Source organism: Mustela nigripes, chromosome 17 (genome assembly GCF_022355385.1).
Source record: "Mustela nigripes isolate SB6536 chromosome 17, MUSNIG.SB6536, whole genome shotgun sequence".
NCBI classification, from domain to species: Eukaryota; Metazoa; Chordata; class Mammalia; order Carnivora; family Mustelidae; genus Mustela; species Mustela nigripes.
This window is the reverse complement of record NC_081573.1, coordinates 32,858,195-32,871,374: the sequence shown is the minus strand read 5'-3', so window position 1 is coordinate 32,871,374 and position 13,180 is coordinate 32,858,195. Positions and strand designations below refer to the sequence as shown.

Below are 13,180 nucleotides of genomic sequence, written 5' to 3'. Positions count from 1 at the left end.
ATGCCCACAAAATGCAACTACAGAGTAATACAATGACAGACTTAGTTCCAAATCATGGTGCCTCTGTTTACTGATGGCATGAATTTAGCCAAGTCACTCAAACTCTCTCAACTTTAGTTCACCTATATATAAAATGAATATTAAATGAGATATGCAATCAAGCACTTGACTCAAGGTTCGATACACTTATTAGAATCAATCAGATGTAGGGGTGTCTGGGTGGCTCAGTCTGTTAAGCATCTGACTCTTATCTCAGCGCAGGTGTCAATCTCAGATCATAAGTTCAAGCCCCATGCCCAGCATGGAGCCTATTTAAAAAAAATAATAATAATCAATTAGGTTTAGATCTATTGGTGACATCAAAGAGGGAAATGCCCAGGAACATGAACTCTCTAGGGGAATATAAAACAAAGGAGAATTCAGATAAAGTTTTAAAGACATGCTAAATTTTAAAATCATCATTTGACAGTTTTGAAAACTTCCTGTCATGTTTAGTTAATTTCTGATCACCTAATATATATTAACAACTACAACATTTTAATATTATGTTATTCAAGCAGTCCCAGATATGAAATTGCCGAATCTCTAAAACAACACAAAACAAACATGGGGGGGCACCACAACTGGAAATATAAATTTAAATAAACTATTAATCTTCATAGAGTCCCCTGATTTCTTATGTACTGACCCATGATTCTCCCACACCTGCTGTCACACCCCAACCTGGCGTGCACTGGACTGGCAGCCAAGGAAACGGTTCCCTCATAGGCTCCTCCAGGGCAGTCCCTGAGGCAGCTCTCGGACAGCTCTGAGGGCAAAACATTAGGACTGCTCCAAATACCCACAGTGCTATTTGGTGGTGGGGTAGGGTGGGGAGAGGCGTTACTCACTCACCTACTAATAATGCAATAGCCTCAATAAACCAGAGCACATAAAGTTAGGACCCCATATGGTCCACACAGAAGGAGGCGGCTTGTCACCACATCCTTGCTTCTGGCCATCTCTTGGGAGCCAGACAAAAGATGGGGAGGATTTTAAAAGATCCCATTTATACCCTTTCACAGCAAATCAATCAAGTCAACAAACCTTCATTATAATTTTACTTTCACAAGGCATCTTTAATGACTAAAGCTAAAGGTTTTAGAATCACAGTTTGTAAACAAAACTATGGAACTATCATTGCATGCTGCTCCCAAACAAATGGTAGGCACAGATTATGTTTTGTGGCACCTTTTCCTGGCTGCTTCTATGGGAGGTGGATTGTCTCTGCAAGCCACCTTTGGGGTAAGGGTGGTGGGTGATAACCACTGCCCAACAAGGCCTATTTTTTTCTTTCTAGTTGGGGGATGCTGTGCCAAGTGGCCCATGCCCTTTCTGGGCTTCCTCTGCTCTTCCCAATGATCAGCCTGTCCCATTCCTTTGAGGTACCCATAGATACATGTAACCAAGAGTGCGCGCGCGCACACACACACAATTAAAACACAAATGCAAAGCAATAACCAGACACGTCTGTTTAAAAGCAACTTAAGAAACACAATTCAAAATTTTCTAAGAAGTGAAATATCAATCAGTGATGAAATAGAGAAAAAAGATATTGCTTTAGGGGCAGATGATTCTTTTTGAAAATCCTCATTATAAACCCCCATTTCAAAAATCTCATTAATAAGTAAATCAAACACCTGTGCATGAGAATCAGTCTTTAGACAGCATCTACCTATGAACAAAGACCATGAGCCATTATGTACCTCAGAAATTGGGCTCTCTTGGTAGCACAAGCTGGGCCCACAAGACATACAGAGTTTGGATTTCAATTTTTTTTTAATTGTATTTATTTATTTGACAGACAGAGATCACAAGTAGGCAGAGAGGTAGGCAGAGAGAGGGGGAAGCAGGCTCCCCGCTGAGCAGAGAGCCAGATGAGGGGCTCCATCCCAGGACCCTGGGATCACGACCCAAGCCGAAGGCAGAGGCTTTAACCACTGAGCCCCCCAGGTACCCCTGGATTTCAATTTTTCACCCTTTATTCCTCTCTAAAATAGGCCACATATCACATTTTATTTAAAAAAACAAAAAACAAAAAACAAAACAAAAAAAAAACCCCACACACATTAGTGGCCTACCTTTTGAAAAGAATCTTTAACAGAACGTATACAGCCAGAACAGTGCCGGAGTCTGGGTGCCATCTAGTGGCAGTTACTCTCTTTGAAAGAATACACACCTTGAGGGAAAGTAACAAATTAAAGAACTAAATAGTTGGGCAGAAAAATACCTGCCAACACCCAAGTTTCCCATGGATCTCTCCCTTGACTTCCCTCTTCCATGTGTGTTTCCTTTCCTTCCCACTGCTTCTGGGAGGTGCCTCTCACACCCCACATCCCAGAGTATATTTTTAATAGCCATCAGAAAATGGGTTTTCCATAGGACTGAAGGAGTGAAGGGGAACCTGGGAGGTGCCTTTCTCAATGAAGATCCTGGTCACAGACAGGACCCAACACCCCACCTTCACTAGGAGATGCCAGCTGTCTAACTGTGACCCTCAGAGCACCGCATCACTAACATCCCCTCTTCTTGCCAACAAGCACTTTTAAATTGTTCATAGTCTCCCACCCAACCCGTCTACTGCTGGCCCGCTCAATAAAGAACATTCCATAAACATCTGCAGGCCTGCTAAGTAAGATAACCACTCCTGACTTCCCCATCTGTATACTTCTCCTCACTGCCAGAGTCCTGGAAACAGATCCTCTCCTAACCAGCTCCTTGAATGGGTTTTGGTTTCAAGCTTTCTGGAACATATAATAGCTCTCATTCAGGAAGCAATTAAGGGCCAGATACTGCTCTAAGCAATTCAAAGACATTACTGCTAATCTTTTAAGAGTATGAAAGAACAGACATGATCACTCCACTCTCCTCTCACCTACCCCCTCTTCATTTTACAGGTGAGAAACAGAATCTCAGCATTTAACTAATTGGACCACAGTTTCCTAAGCAGGAAAAGGAAGACGCAGAATTCAAAGAGTTCCGACCCTCAAGAGACCCATCGTTTCCAAGATAATAAGGGAACACTACACTTTCCAATCAAGAAAATAAGGAAAAACTTCCTTTTCTCTCTAAAAAAAGAGAGTCTGGAAGGAAGCAAAATACTTTAAATTTGTTTTCTTCATTATCAGTTCCCCTTTACAAATGATGAATTTGAAGGCTCAGAGAACACTAACTCTTAGACCAGTACTAGTAAGGACTAACCCTTTCACTGTTACAGGGATCACTCTGCGCTAGACGTGCAATACACACATCTGCTTCTAGTCCTTGCTTTTAGGTCAGTACTAAACTGTTTCTCAGTGTTACTTAACTGGATCATACATTAAAGTATGTCCTTAATTAATAGAGGTTTAAATGTTGAAAGGGCCATTCAAGATGGTTTCTAGAGCTTTTACCAACTCCATAATGCTGTAGGGCCACACTAACATCATCTAGTTTGTAGACTCCAAATTTTCTGACCTCTTTTCTACCTTTCTGCATTCTATTATATTGTCTCTATGACAGCAAATCAAGGTAGAATAAACAGATATTTTATGATTGCATATTTATTCCTTTCTTCCTCCAGCCTCATATAGTTAGGGAAGGAATGAAACAATAAATATTGAGTTCTTGGCAGTCCTTTAGAATGATGTTTTTCAAAATGTGGGTCAGAACTCGTAATTGGGTCATGAAATCGATCAGCATTTTTTTAAAGAAATGACATGCAACAGAGATATGTGGTATAGGTAAATACTGTTTTGTGAAACTTTTCTTCCAATTATGTATACATATTTGTATGTATGAAGTGGGTCCTGGTATAAAATATACCTCTTACTACAGGTCACAGACAAAAAGCAGAAATCACTGTTCTAGATGTCAATTCTTTGGCGTCCCAAAATAATATTACTATTTATTGCTGTGGAACAAATAAACACCATACATCTGCCCAAGCAGTAGCTCCAGCCATGTGTTCCATCTTTTTTTTTTTTTTTTTTTAAAGTAGGCTCCTCGCCCAGCATGGAGCCCAATGCAGGGTTTGAACACAGGACACTGAGACCAAGACCAGAGCTGAGATCAAAAGTCAGATGCTTAACCAACAGAGCCACCCAGGCACACCCCATGTGTCCCACCTTTAACAGAAGAAGTGGGCTGCCCTGTAATGCACAAAGGTTTCTTTCACTATCTGAAAGTAGAACATTCCTTTGAAACCTTTCATAAGCCAAAAAGACATAAAGCAAAGAAGCAATTGCCATGAATACATAAGAAAAAATTTTTGAGTGTTCCCAGACCCCCCAAATAACCTCTCTTTAGCTTTTCTGACACCTAGAGTACATCTTATTAATGGGTGCACAAAATAAAACAAGATAAAGCACAGATGCTCACAGGTAGAGTTCAGAGCTATGGCGGCTTCGGCTGAGATGCTCAGTGTGGCCGTCAGTAGAGGAGCTTGGGTGCTGCCACTCTCCCTGCCGCCGCTCTCCCTGCTACTCCTCTCCCTGCTACTCCTCTCCCTGCTACTCCTCTGGGCATGTGCTGCTTCTATGCTACAAAACAAAAGCAGAAGGCTTTTTTGCTTTTCATCTTTTTCATAAAAACAGAAGTCCACTTTGGATTTCTTTTGGTTAGCAAAAACAGGTACTAACGTAGGTCTTCTGCAAAAGCAAAGTGGCATAACACAAGCTTTTGTAAAGTACAGGGGATACCTCTACTAACCAAGAACAACCCAGAACATAACCACAGGTAACCCAATTCTCCTATCAAACGTGCGGTTACATCTCAGGGACCTGACAGCCACATTGGCTTTTAAATGGCTCACGCTGGGAAAGAAAGGCATGAAACGGCCTTTTTTTAGTCACCAGGCAGGCTGGGTTTCAGAATACACGTGGCAGCTAACTCCTACTGCAGAAGAAGGGAGTGGGCACAAAGATGTTTGTTTTTGTCAAATGGCCAAATTCTCTTAGCTTATTTGCTTTCCAAAAGTGAAAACTGTAAGAAATAAGGGTCTCTGTGCGAAAAATTTCTGTATCCACTTCAGCTAGGAAAGTAAGATGGCAAAACAAGAGCTTACAGTGACTCTTTCACAGTTCTTTGCTTCCCACCCACAACAAATAAGTGATCTGCTGGACAGTTAGTTACATAAACAGTTTGAAGATTTTGAACACAGATTTCCTGACCATTAAAAAATAAAACAAAAAAGATAAAATAATTAGTCTAGCTTGGCCCCACAAAGCAAAAGCCATATTTTATATGGTCCTCAAAACACAAAAGACAATTCTGTGTCTCCACTCCTTCAACAGATCAACTGGGAATCTACTCTGACAGAATTTAAAGTGAAGCACAGTGGGCCACAGTGGGCCAGACTTTCTGTGAGAAGGTATCTGACATAAGACAAAAACACACAGTGAGTGCTTTAAAAGTTTTGTATCTCTCTCATTTAATACATAATGATATACCAACATTCCAAATCAAACTAACCCAAGTTAGCGGTGACAGCAGAAAATGGTCATCGTAGATGCAAAAAACATTGCCAAGATACAAGCAACAGCTAGGAACGCAAGGAAAAAGTAAAAGAAAACCAAGCAGACCAAAAAGGAAACTTAAAAACCAGAATAATCAAGAGGGTCTGCTCCAAGGTGGAAAGAACACTTCTGAAAGGCACTGCAAGTGGCCGTTAGAACTTGAGATATTTTAGGGTCTGATTTCTAGAAACAACGGGGTGTGAGCTATATCCACTATGTGCTTCAGCTCATTCTAAGGAAAAATACCTCCTACTCCCTTAACCTTGCCTAAATGTCCCTTCTTCCCAATTTCTGAACAAACAACCTCTTCTGAAACCTTCTCTTGGGTGAAATGTATAGAAGGTAAAGCTGCTACTTCAGGAGAAAGTGAGGAAGGACAAAGCGAGATGCTGCTGTGTTCAGACGGGCACAACAGAAGCCCTGCCAGTGACTCAGAGGAGCCGCGGGCTTATCAGATGGTGCGGACACGCTTTTCATTAGCTCCCTTTGTGGCGCCTACAGAGAATGCCTCAAGGAATTTTCAGGTGCAGAGAGATGTTCATTACTGATAAAGCCTAAAAGATGAACAGAGAAATTTTTTAATTTAAATTTAAATTCTTAAATTTAAATTTAAACATTTTCAAGATTTGGGGGACTTTCATATGGTTTTATAGCATGTTTGGTTATTTTATCAGAGTAGTATTTAATGTAATATAGTAAGAATGCACAGAATGTCAGTCTAAAACACCCAAGAGACAGTGAATCTCCTTTTGCAAGGAATACAGACAGAACAGCAAATCCAGGCTTTATTTTGCAACTCAGGTATTTAGAGTAAATCCCAAGGCGTGTTTTCTACAAAAAAAGTTTACTACTTCAGACTGTTTCTTCACAGACTGCATTAAATTTTAAAAAGTAGATACATTAGGGGCGCCTGGGTGGCTCAGTGGGTTAGGCCTCTGCCTTCAGCTCAGGTCATGATCCCAGGGTCCTGGCATCGAGCCCCGCGTCAGGCTCTCTGCTCAGCCGGGAGCCTGCTTCCCCCTCTGTCTCTGTCTGCCTCTCTGCCTACTTGTGATCACTGTCTGTCAAATAAATAAATAAATAACTTAAAAAAAAAAAAAAAAGGTAGATACATTGGTATCTTAAAAAAAAAAAAATAGTGCTAAGCCAGTGGCTGACATTACCAACTGTAACATATTTTTAATGCTGTTGTATGATTTCTCACTGTGTATTTATGCAAAAGCCTAGCCGCTCTCCTGCAGCAGGTGGCAGCAGACCCTGCAAGAGCGGCTGTGGAGTGCCACCATTTGCCAGCTCAGCAGATCCAGAGGCCTGCAGGCAGCTCTGGAGCCACAGGTAGCAAACCTTGTCACTATAACATGGCACTGCATGGGCAGCAGGCCATCTGTCACTGTCAGGCTGCAGGGTCCCATTTTGTACATGGTTTCTACTACTGGGCTAAACAAAGGGTCACACAATTAGGTGATGGATTTGGGCCCATTAAGGCAAAATAAATCACTTGCTCCCAAAATTCACATTGGTTTAAAGGATGGTCTACAAATTCGCACAGGTTAAAGCTAACCCAGTGTTGGTCCAAGGGGATTCTAAACCTAAGAACACACAGCTCTAAGAAAGTGCCTCTCTCTGGACACACCCAGGGCTTTCCGGGCAGCACTGACTTAAGTGTGCTGGCACATCTCATCTTTTCAAGGGCGTGTCAGTCCAGGAGTGATGAAATTCCATCTAACTTGTATCTTCTGCAAAAGCCACAGGCCTCTGAGAGAGCCATTCATACAACCCCACCTAATTTCCTTTTGTGGTCCCCTTCCTATTATCCTCCCCAACCCACAAAAAGAGGAGGAGGAGAAGGAAGGGAGAAATAACTATTGCGTAACAAAACCCCAAGTTCCAAGACTTTCAGTATTGGGTAAAGAAAGAATGTAAGAGGCAGGACTCATCATGACCCAGAAGGGGAGGTCTTTGAGGACGTGGATGTGCCATTCCTGTGTGTGGCAGTGAGGGGTGCAGAGGGCACAGCACACATCCCTTGTCAACACATAACAACAACAGATGCCTCTTCCTAGTTCTCCGCCAAGCCATGAAGCTGGTGTCCTGCCCTGAGGAAATAAGGCTGAGGTTAAGAGCTGGATCCTTTGTGAGGTCAGTTACATATCTTGTGCTACTGCTACAAAAACGGTTGTACCCTGTTAGGGAGTCCGGGGTATTCCCGTTATTTGTTCCCTATCTCTGGCCTTCCAGGAAAGGAAAGCAATCTGTTCAGCTCAGTCACTGGGAGACTACGTGCAGAGGGTAAGAGCATGATATAAATGACTAAAAGAATAAACGATGGCCATTTAGGCACTAGTGAGGAAAAAAACGTCTTCAGCAGAACTCTCCCTTCTTTCCAAATCCAGCAAAGCCCTGCAGTGACCTTTTGGGACTGCATAAATAACTTTCCCCTGCTGGTCCCAAGAGGTCTGGGGAGAGGATGTGGCTTGCTCCGTGCTGAGTTTCACCACTTCATGAAAAACAAGCCCCAGCCTGCGTGCTAGGGAGAGGGCCCGTGATGCAGCAGGATGCGCGGCGCTGCAGTGGTTGGGCCTCTGGCGGCCATCCTTTCTCTCCGCTCCTAGAAGTGAGGCAGGGAGGAACAGGAACACTGGAAGCCAAGGCAGAGGGACAGAGGGCAGCCAGCCAACTGTTCTCAGACTGCTGAGGTGGCCCCATGGGAGAAAGCAAGGACAGCAACTCTGAACACTTTATCTTCCCGCCCCACCCCCTGCCCCGGTAAAAAACTGGTACACTTGTATGGCTAACCTTTGAGGACACAAGAACAGGAGGAATCTAAAGGGAAAACTTCAATTTAGTTTTGCAACTGGGATAAAATAGTATGTCTGGCTTTAAAAACCAGCACCAGAACCCTCTCCTCACCCAATGGTACGAACAGATCTAAAAAATACTAATGCTATAGTTATTTGAAGTGATGGTAAGAGAAGGAGAACATATATTAAGGGACAAGAAAAATGTTTTACTATGTGTTTGGGGAACTGATTTCCATCTTGGAGACATCAGTCCACAGTCAAAGAACTTTGGGTACTAAAACCGCACTGCAGTATAAAACGGGAATGCATCAATATTGGCCTTTCATCCTGGACGACACCCCCTGCCACTGTCCCTTAAACCCACCCTAAAAGAACGCATTAAAACAACCCTGTATTTTATCAGAAAACACATATCCCCTGCTTTCCCATCTAGTGTCTTTTCCCTTCGGAAATAAGATTTGGGGGCTATGAGAACAGACAGCAGAGGTGTGTCTCCAAGCTGGTCAGGTGGGAACCAGGCGGTTTTTGCCAGGGTGGTTTCCACAGATCTCGGAATTAAGTTCTACTTAGCAAGTGCAAGGAGCGCTGTTAGTCAAGACAGTGTGTGGGAACCACGTGTCCTATTAATTCCCTGCCGGCACACGGTGTCAGTCATTCACACTGCAGTCGAAAATCACAGCTCCTCCTGCTCTGCAGCACTGCTTATGCTGACGGGACTGGAGCACTGATCATCATGGCTGTCAGGGAAAAGGGAGGTTTGGTTGTGCTGCAGTTTCTTCTTATTCAGAAATTCTTTTCTAAACATTTGTCTAGAGTCCACTAAAACAAGCAAGAGACTCATCTATAACTTCCGGTTGTCTTACACAGAGTTTGTCACGGTACGCCTCTGCTCCGCTAACAGTACTTGGGATTCTACTCTCTCTCTCAAACCTTAAGTTTGGAAACATTTTGACTTTACCCTGTCAGAGCTGAGGGAATACCACAGGATACACCACTCACCGTTCATCATCATGGCTACAGAAAGTAGAAAACACCGCCTAGCTGGAGTGGCAAAAGCAAACCACAGAAGGAGAGAACAAGACCATTTTACGAATACAAATAGCCTGAAACTGACATGGAGCTAAAACCTTTCGGCCAGTCCTTCCATACTAGGAAAAGGGCAACCCTGCACTAGGGGACCCCTCATACCTACAGCTGGAGGAGTGATCTGCTGGGAGGGCATGTCAAAATGCCCAGCTCCATCCCAGCTCAGGGCAGATGGATGTGATGTCCATGCCTACCTCAGGAGATGAGTACTTCCTTCTTGGAACTGAGCCAACATGATGGACGACCGAAAAGCTCAATTTGCAGAATGTGTTTTATTTTTAAATGTTTGTTTATATATGGTAAATCTGTAAATACATTATTGACTATTAACACAGGCCCAGGAAGACTCCAGGCACAGCTCAATTAAGTCATTTCTGGCAAGACTGAGAAGGAAGATCTCTGTGAGTTAGGCTGCTCAAGTAAAGACAGGCTCCACTGAAAGATCAATCCATTAGGCCCATCAGTCACCAGCGAGCCCACAAAGAGGAAGATATGGAGTCAGATGCAGACAGAGGCACAGCACAGCACAGATAAGGGAGTCAGGTGGCCTGAATTTGGGCCCAAATCAACTGCTTTGCAGATGTATGACCTTGAGAAAGTTGTTTAACTACAGAAAAGCCTTGCTTTATCTAACTGTAAGATGAGCTAATTACCCTTGATCAACTTTGAGGCCAGCTCTGAAAATTCCAACTCCAGGAGAGAAGGGAACAGGTAAGAAATTAGCACAGCCATTACCACTATGACTAGAGGTCACTTCAAATTAATCCATACCTGAACCACAAAAGAAATACAATAAACTTTGTTTCTGAAGGCGGCAACATTTATTTTACATATCAAATAACCTAAGCCCACGTAGAGCAAGAACGAAAACCAGAATCAAAGACAAATAACATCTTTTCATAGGAAGACGAGTTTCATCTTGCCATAAAGGAGACTCATACTGTCCTCTATTTTCTAAAAATCCACCTTATATTGGAAGGAGTTACGTTTCTAAATTAAGAAAAAAGAAGAAGAAAACACAGAGCAAGAGATTTCAGAAATGAGGATATAAAATAGCTATTTAAAATTTATTTTATCCTTATCTCACCAATTTCTTACAAGTAACAACCGGAAGCTATTGAGATATAAATGCTAATTAAGTCTTTACTTCAGGAAAACCTCAAAATTTCTCTCTTCTAACAGAATAAAAAGTAACTGCAAACTGCCAAAGCAGTGCTACTAGAGGGGTCTCCAAACTTGACTGAAGAAAGATGACTGGTGCGGTGCACCTCTTATCACAGCGTTCCTGGGGACGCCATTTTACTCCTTGCTCACTGCCATCTTAGTGCCACAGAATGCTTCTAGCGGGCTGGCCGACATGCTTGCTTATCTACATTATGGCACTGCCAGAGCGTTCAAAGGTTTGATATGAATACATTTTTTTTTTTTTTTTTTTTTTTTTGTAGCATAAGAGCCCTCCCCTGACTCTTTACTACCAGCCAGGCTAAAATTCCATGAGAAAACAGAAGAATTTGCAGATAGTAGAGATTTGGGAATCCCCTACAAGTACCAGAAAGGAGAGCCTCTTCCCAGCAGCCAAACTTGAGTAGACCACGGTAGAGGCAAAGAAACTGGAAAGCAACTGGGTCTCTGCTATCTCCCCAGAGCACCACATATACGGCTTCCATAAAGCCAGAGAGAAAGAAAACAAGACCAGAATCTTCAAGTTTTACTTTAAAAATTTCAAAGGGAGGGTTTGTGACACCTTTCATGCCATCCAACCAAACATTTTATGCAAGCAAAGCTGCAGTTAAAATGGAGTTCTAATCTGTTGCCCTGAAACTCTTCCATTTCAAAGAGCAAGCCTTATAAAAACCAAGGGAAAAGAATCCCTTTGCATTCTACCATACACCCAAACAATGAATATAGTGAATGTCCTTCCCAGGGTTAAAATAATTATATTGAGATCTAGGTTTTTATACTACAACCCTAAGATTTATTTAAGATTTATGGAATCTTTGTAGGATTCTGGACCGGGCTTAGGATAACTGATCCTTTCTATTTCAGTGAAAAGACTGATATGAAAATCTTCCTCTCCCTTAGTTTCAAAAACATCTATTAATTAAAGAAAACCAGCATTCAGTGAGTAGGATGAATAACAGCTAGTGCAACAAGACCTGGGAGAACAGCTGGCTTTATAAATTTGATATCAAGTAAAAAGGATTCTCAGACACTCAGTTCTGTAAGATTCAACTCCTGAAACGGCTACTAAAGGATTTTGAGCAAATTCTTCATGGTACAGTTTACTGTAAAATACACTTACTACAAATTCTTCAGGGATAAGTGCCGTTAAAAAAATAAACACAAAAATCAAAGTTAAAATCCACTTATTTCCTCTCAGTAACAGCATAAAGGAACAAAGGAATAAGCCAAGTCAAATCCAATTAATTCTAAGAATCAAGAATTATAAGCTTACAATCACAAACAAGAGTTTTCCATAAGTGGCTTTGAAGTCACAACTATTAATTAACAGAAGGCACTAAGAATTATCCCCATTAATGAGAGCGAAAGTCTCAATCTATTGATTGTTTAGGACAAAATCTCGTTTTGTTACATTTTTTCTTATATATTTCAATCAGCCACTAAAGATCATTAACACGGAAGGGTTTTCTTTTAAAAACAAAAAACAACACAAAATCTAAACTAAAATCTAGCAATTTTCTTCAGGACTGGAAAATAAACTGTTTGTAAAAGACAGTGGAAAAAAGCCTAAACTCTTAAATATATCACATTTGGATTTTTTCTTCTCTCAAGTATCATTTTCACCTTCTGACTGGTGATAAACTCATACCTTTCATTAACTTAAATTACCAGAGAAGAATTAATCAAAAGCATGTGTTAAAAAATCACTCCTAGAACCTCTATTTTAAACATGCACGTACCACACTTGGTTTCTGACACACACATAAAAACATACATCCAAGAACCTGTCTTACACCTTTAATATCTGCAGCATTCATTCTAAAGTCTATTCTGCCCATTCAACCAAAGACAAATTTTCAACCTCTCCTCGCTATAGGAGTATATGAGAAATACTTACTGTAGACAAAAGGATTCCATCTTCTTTCTGGGAATATTCTCCACCCTCCTAGAGAACTCTTCTATGCAGTGTGCAAATTCATTTTCTGAGTTTTACAGTCACAAAGCTCTTGTGCCACAGAACCGAATGTAAATGAAATGGCCCTGCAGCTGCCTTCAGAGCGCAGCTCACCTCAACCATGATACAGCTAATTGTTAAAAATGGTGGCTGAGACATTTTCCATACATTAAATTAAGGAGCTCTGATGAAGATGCTGGCATCCACCCACTTCAGACAAAGGAAAATAATTTGCAACTGTACCAAGGCACAGATAATTGAGTCATCTCCCATACAGGGTCAGTGTTAGAGGTTTCCTCCATCTTTACAAAATGCAAACCACAGCTCATTGTCTCATCTCAGAAATCAATTCCTTGCAATGCTGCACTGGGTCAGAGTTTTAAAGGAATCTTAGTCGTGGGTAAATCCAGACCTTCAATGCCAAGACAAGAAAAATTCTCAGTACCTCTCCCTTCCCTGAGCAGCTCTCCTCCATTCCCTACTTGACAGCTCCTCAAGTCTTCCTATTGTTAAGAGTACAGAAAGTCCCCCACCTCTGAAGGGAGCTAAATCTCTCAACTAGGTGAGCAATTTCCAAGTCCCTGCTTCAGAAAAAAGTCCAGACCCTACAGGTCCCATGATAC

The 13,180-nt window shown here is 41.8% G+C and overlaps 1 protein-coding gene across 4 annotated transcripts in view; it reads right to left on the bottom strand.

Annotated features, from left to right (window-relative positions):
* The window catches only part of NUP93 (nucleoporin 93), a 110,060-nt gene that overhangs the window by 38,861 nt on the left and 58,019 nt on the right, over positions 1 to 13,180 (bottom strand). Inside the window, exon 1 of one of the 4 annotated variants that reach the window (XM_059383889.1) lies at positions 2,121 to 2,140. The exons of the other annotated variants lie outside the window; for them this stretch is intronic. The gene's annotated coding sequence lies outside the window, so the exon portion shown is untranslated. Of the gene's footprint in view, positions 1 to 2,120; positions 2,141 to 13,180 lie in introns of those variants that run through there. 4 annotated transcript variants of the gene reach the window in all.